Source organism: Rana temporaria, chromosome 2 (genome assembly GCF_905171775.1).
Source record: "Rana temporaria chromosome 2, aRanTem1.1, whole genome shotgun sequence".
NCBI lineage: Eukaryota > Metazoa > Chordata > Amphibia > Anura > Ranidae > Rana > Rana temporaria.
In genome coordinates, this window is record NC_053490.1 from 421,488,597 (window position 1) to 421,494,485 (window position 5,889).

Consider the following 5,889-nt stretch of genomic DNA (forward strand, 5'->3'; position numbering starts at 1 on the left):
CTATTGAAGAGGCTTGTGAATATCTGCTGTTGCTCCTAGTAACTGAAAGCCACAAGGGGGTGTCATAGACGGGATGTTGCAAGGAGAGACTCTAAATTTAATGTGGAAGGCTGTGGCCGGGGAACTCAGCCTTTCCTTCACTGGACTATTTGGGCCTAGTAGTCCGGCAGTTACCATTTGCTATTAGAAAGACAGCGGGGTCGGAGGGGGGTGTGTGAGCATACGCTCTGGACACAGGGCCAGCATTTGGATAACTGTTATTACTAGGGCCGAAACAACTAATCAATTAATCGGCAACTAATCGATTATGAAATTAATCGATTACAATTTTCAGAATCGATTAATGGGGTTAAAAAAAAAAAATTTAGCCCTTTATAGTACAAAAAAGCACATCGCTACTGTAAATATTACTTTCACTGTCCCTTACAGTAGCGATTATTTGCTCTTTTTGTACTTATTTTTGTTTTTTTAACCCCATTATGTTACTAAACATCTCAGGCCGGGGTCACACCTCTGTTTTTTGGTGCTTTTTGCAGAAACACACTACAGTTCATTTACATGTTTTCCTATGGGACACGTTCACATCCATGATTTTTTTTCAGCTGCTGCGTATTTGGAAAGGGCAAGGACTTTTTAACGCAAAACAGTGCTATTTTTATTTATTTTTTGGTTCAATATACTTCAATGGAGAAGCTGCAAAAAAACAAAAAAAAAACATGTAATGCGTTTTTGCGGCAATTTGTGTTTTGTAATCTGCCCAACAACAAATTGGCCAAAAGAAATGTAAAAATTCAATTTTTTTTTTTTTAAGGCTATTAACCGATTAATCAAAACAATAATCGGCTAACTAATCGATTATGAAAATAATCGTTAGTTGCAGCCCTAATATAGATATATTATATTACATATTCTAGTATATTATTAGAGTATAAAAGAGGAATAACACAAATTAAACACGTTTTTTTCTTTCCAGAAAAGCTGCATTGACGTCAGACGACCATAAGAGGGCACTGCTCCCTATCTGATTGGTAATCAATGGCAGTCTTCCTTTCTTAGTAGTTTATTTTTTCCTCTATTATATACGATCCACAATCATTTAAAAATCACACCAAAAAATGTATCCCGGTGAATTCATAAATCAAACAAACAGAGCTGGTCATACAGTCAGACTATATCGACATAAATAATGGAAATGATTGCAACATAAATAACAGGAACCATGAAGGATCTGTGACATGGGTGACCCATACAGTGCAAAGAAAAGAATTACAGTCACACAGTCATGAATAAAAATCTAGGTAAGGAAAACAAAAACTTGGTTCCACTGGGGCTCGAACCCAGGACCTTCTGCGTGTAAAGCAGACGTGATAACCACTACACTATGGAACCACTGTGATTATTGTTAAGAGAGAACTGGATCTATTTTAAATAGTCTGATCATGTTCACAGCAACATGTTTTTTGAACCATCAGAGGCTTTTCTCTAATATTGTTACAAGAAAGAAGCAGATACTTTGTGTGATTTTTTTTGCAATGGGAACTCTCAGACTTTACTCTTCATACCACTAGGTGGCGCCCATGAATTTCATTGAACTCTCACCACACTCATCTATGGAGCTTATATGGAGAGGAATGTGAGGTCTAAGCAGGGTGTTTGAGGGCTCTTCTTTCACATAAGCCTTGAATTCTAAAGCAACCTAAGGTCCCATTCACACTTTGTGCAGTGGGAATGAGCGTTCTTGCTTGTGGGTTTTTTTATGCGTATTTCCACGTGTCGCACAAAAAGAGGAAGCAATACATCACCTACAAGTACAGTGATATCACAGTTTCTTCACAGTTCCCTCTGAATGGACAGTAGGGTTGCCACCTATCCTGGATTCACCCGGACAGTCCAGGTTTTGAATCATGTGTCTGGGTTTAAGTCCCGGTTTACACTGCAGCGTTGTCCGACATAGGATTTGATTCGCACCGAAGTACAAATCACATGCGATCTCTGTGTTATGTGATTTCAGCCATAGAGATTGTATGGCTGACTACACATCGCATTTGGACCAAACCCGCACAGGACCCTTTTTGTGGTTCGCAGCAGAATCGGTGAACAGCCATGCGTTCCGATTGCCCTGCGATCTGCAAACTGATTTGGGGGTGTCATTAACTTTTAATTGACTCTCTCAGCAGTTCACATAGGGCAGCCGGGAGATATGCGATGTGGGATCCCGCAGTGGATTCGGAGGGTTCCCGCATCGCTGCAGTGCGAACCGAGCCTAAGTCCACCTGAAACCCAGGCACATTATTCAGATAGGAATGTGGCTCGAAACAGTGTTTGGCAGGAGGAGGGGGCACTATCTATGTATGCTTTACTATTCTCTAAAGGTCTCAGGTCTGTTACAACCCTATAGTGTAACAGGTGGTGTGATGCAGGCAGCTGCTCCAGGGTCCCCTCCAGCATGGTGGGTGGGTCCCATCTAGGAAGTGAGGTGCGGGCAGCGGCACCAGTGTCCCTTCCAGCATGGCGGACGGGCCCCATCTAGGTGGCGGGTGGCAAGGTGTAGGCAGGGGCAGCAGCTCCGGTGTCCCTTACAGCACGACGGACGGGCCCAATCTAGGTGGCGAGGTGCGGGCAACGGCTCCTTTGTCTGCTCTTCCAGCGGCTTCCGCCATGTGTCTCCACTCTCTTCCTTGTAAGTGCAAGGTGTCCAATAGGATTCGACTGACTGACATTTTGGCCAATCGGGAAACAGGTCTCACGACCCGCTTCCTGATTGGCAGGGAGGAGATTTAGTGTGAAAATAGCGAATCTTCATTCTCTATCGTCACACAACTGGATGGGATTCAGGCGCAGTGCTGTGCACCCAGAGCCCATATTTTTTTAAAGCCTATTAGAGCCCCTGGCTCTAATCACATGATTCAAGAAAACACTCTCACCCCATTGGAATCCATGGTCCGGCGCCCTTTATGTAAATCAGGGAGCCAGATGCATGGATGGGGGGGAGCCGCCCATGTATCCCTAATGAATGGGTCGCCACTAGTCAAAGTGCTGTATTCATCTATACTGTACATGATTATTTTAGGTGCATATTTTATGCAGGATCATCATAATCACTCTACAATTAAGCCCAATGTGGGTGAAACATGTCAAAGGGATGTGATTAATGGGCTGGGATCTGAGATGAAGACAGTTTTACATTCACCTTACATTGGAGTTGAATATACAGTAGTGTGCAGCGGTATCTGCATGTTATCTTAAAAATAAGTCCCTTTACGGTTTAAAATCCAGTAAGGCACTGTCTCACCCTGCTCTGCACATGCTCAGTTGCTCTCTATTCTCTACATGCTGCCAAAAATCAGAGCCACTAGATCTTGAAGGTTTACTGTTGCTGAAGGGGGAAGAAGTCAACAGAAATGAGACAGACTGTGCTAAGGGAAAACAGATCAAGGAGGGAGAAAAGAAAACAGGAGAGGTGACAAGACAAACTCTGCTGCCAGGGACACACAACAGAGTTAAACGGATAGTGTCTTATCTTATTTCCTTGATATTCTCAACTTTCTCCCTCATGGCAGCCTGTGAACTTCATCACTGTATAGGTTCTGTCAGCCTTCCTTTCTATCTAAGCCAAGACATACAATCAAGACTGGAAATGTACACATTTTAATTACAGAAAGTGACATATAGTTTTTGAGGCCAAGGAGGTGACAGGGAAGTTTTCAATAAGGAAGTGAGTGCTCTGGGCTTCAACAAAATGGCGGCCTCCAGAAAGAAGAAACAGGAACAATGTATTTTTTTTTTGTTAAAAAACATTAGATGCTTTCCAACTGTTATGGGTAACGTTCTGCTTTAAGCCCTTCAGGACCAAAGTCCCTGGAATCAGGGTTTTAAGGTTCTTTTCCAGTCAAATGCTTCTCCAAATCTCTGAATTCTGGGTCCCAAACGAGGACTTACCAATTCTGAGAGCCCTGTAAATGTCATCTCCAAGCAGACTACCCTGGGACCCCCCAGTACTCAAACTGTATGCAATTTGCCCCCCCCCCTTTCCCTACAGAATCCACAAACCAAATGTATCGCCTGTGTACTTTTCAGTACAGGTGCTATGTCAAATGTAGTGGGGGATGAGAGAGTTACCTTGCTCTCATCCGTGCTGTTTACTAAATTGGGTTTCTGTCGGTTCTGGACTGTCCTGTGGGTCATTCTGTGCTCCAGAGATGTAGCTCCATCCCTGGATGGCAGGTGGCGCCAGAGGGGTCCAGGCGGAGCCGCTTTCCTCCAGCAGCCAATTAGAGGGGTGTTCCCCTCGCGGGGCATGCTGGGGGAGGGTATTTCAGTGGCAGACGCCATTTTGTGGGGTCTTCGCGGGTTCCTGGTTCCAGGTGCGGCACCCACCTTTGGGGTGTGCACATCACGAGCCCCGGCGATATGGAACTGATGCTGCCAAAGGGGCCCCAGTGACTTACTGGGTCCCTCAACTTTAAGAAGATCCCAAGCGAGTTGTGCTGTTCGGTGGGGAGTCGGTCTGAGGTGAGCCTGGAGGCAGGTGATCCAATTGGGCTCTTAGACAAACCATCTGGGATCTGGGTGACCGGACACTGACAGGTTGTATGCTGCAAACTGTCAGTCGGTGACCCCAAACTATCAAGTCTACCTGGGGAAGATTCAGGCAAGATTGTGTTACTGGGAGGATTCGCTCTACTATCCATGCTTGTAAGTACTAGGCCTGTGGCAGAGGTCTCTCATCACTAAATCCTAATCCTATTAGAGCTAAGTCTGTGGCAGAGACGTGTTCCTTTCCAGAAGTTCTAGTGACGCTCCGGCTGCCAGGGCTGTGAGAGGGACCTGTCCGGGGGCACTATACCCACTTCGGCTGAAGTGCCGACGAAGTAAAAGCTGCTACTAGAAGCAGGACTGCTTCAATCTATCCATAGGCCTGAATCTGCATGTTTCTTCTTTCACCAACCTACTTCTGTCTACCTCAGTTGGATTGTTGGTCATGTTGGACCAGTAATAAAGCATTGAAAACGTCACCCTACTATCTGGACATTCCGTCATTGCTTCACACCACCATCATCATCTCTAGACACATCGTAGAGGTAACATAATTACGCCGATCCCAAAATCTAACCATCGGCTCCTGAGGGGGTAGCGCTACACAAACATCAGGGAAATATACTTGCCCTCCTCGGCACCCTGTACAGTGTGTGCACGTATACGTGTTCGTGCATGCGTTTTCACGCATAAAATCTGCAGGTCTGTACAGAGCAGGAACAACTAAATGCAACACACATTTTCATTTGTAGACCCAGCTGTGTGTGTGCGGCCCTATTTATTCCTACAGTGCAATTGTTAGATGTGTACAAAATGATATACTTTATGCTATCCAAACGTGGTGTTTGAGATGCCAGTGTGAAGGAACACTTACAGTACAATATCTGCTGCTTGTGAGACTTTGTTACATGGGAAGATATCCATGTGTATTAGAACAGAAACCGCTGGATTGGGTGATAGTCTTTTTATGGCTGTGCATTTCATGATAGAGTATTGTTTTGTACCACATGTTCTATCTATTTCACATGATATAATTCCCTTTTCATTATTACTGGTCAAATTTGACTTAAGCCATGTTTGTAGGAAGTTTATCTTTAATTAACAGTGGTACCTGACAGCACTAATATGAGATAATTATACCTCCAGGGACTGGAGATGAATCACAGCTTCTTAATGTTCTCTTTTGTGATTTTTTCATAATGCAAATTATTTTTGTGATTATGCAAGCCTGTTTCTCTGACCTGCATGTTAGGACAAATATTACAGGTTTCCCTCTCAATATATGATATTTTTATAAAATATTTAATAGTTTTGTAGCACCCTGATGTTTAGGCAGGGATGCTGTTAAATTGA

General features: G+C 44.0%; 1 non-coding gene across 1 annotated transcript; it reads right to left on the reverse strand.

Moving 5' to 3' along the window:
* Window positions 1-1,316: 1,316 nt before the first annotated feature.
* TRNAV-UAC lies at window positions 1,317-1,389 on the reverse strand. The gene has a single exon. It is a non-coding gene; the product is annotated as a tRNA-Val (tRNA).
* Window positions 1,390-5,889: the final 4,500 nt, after the last annotated feature.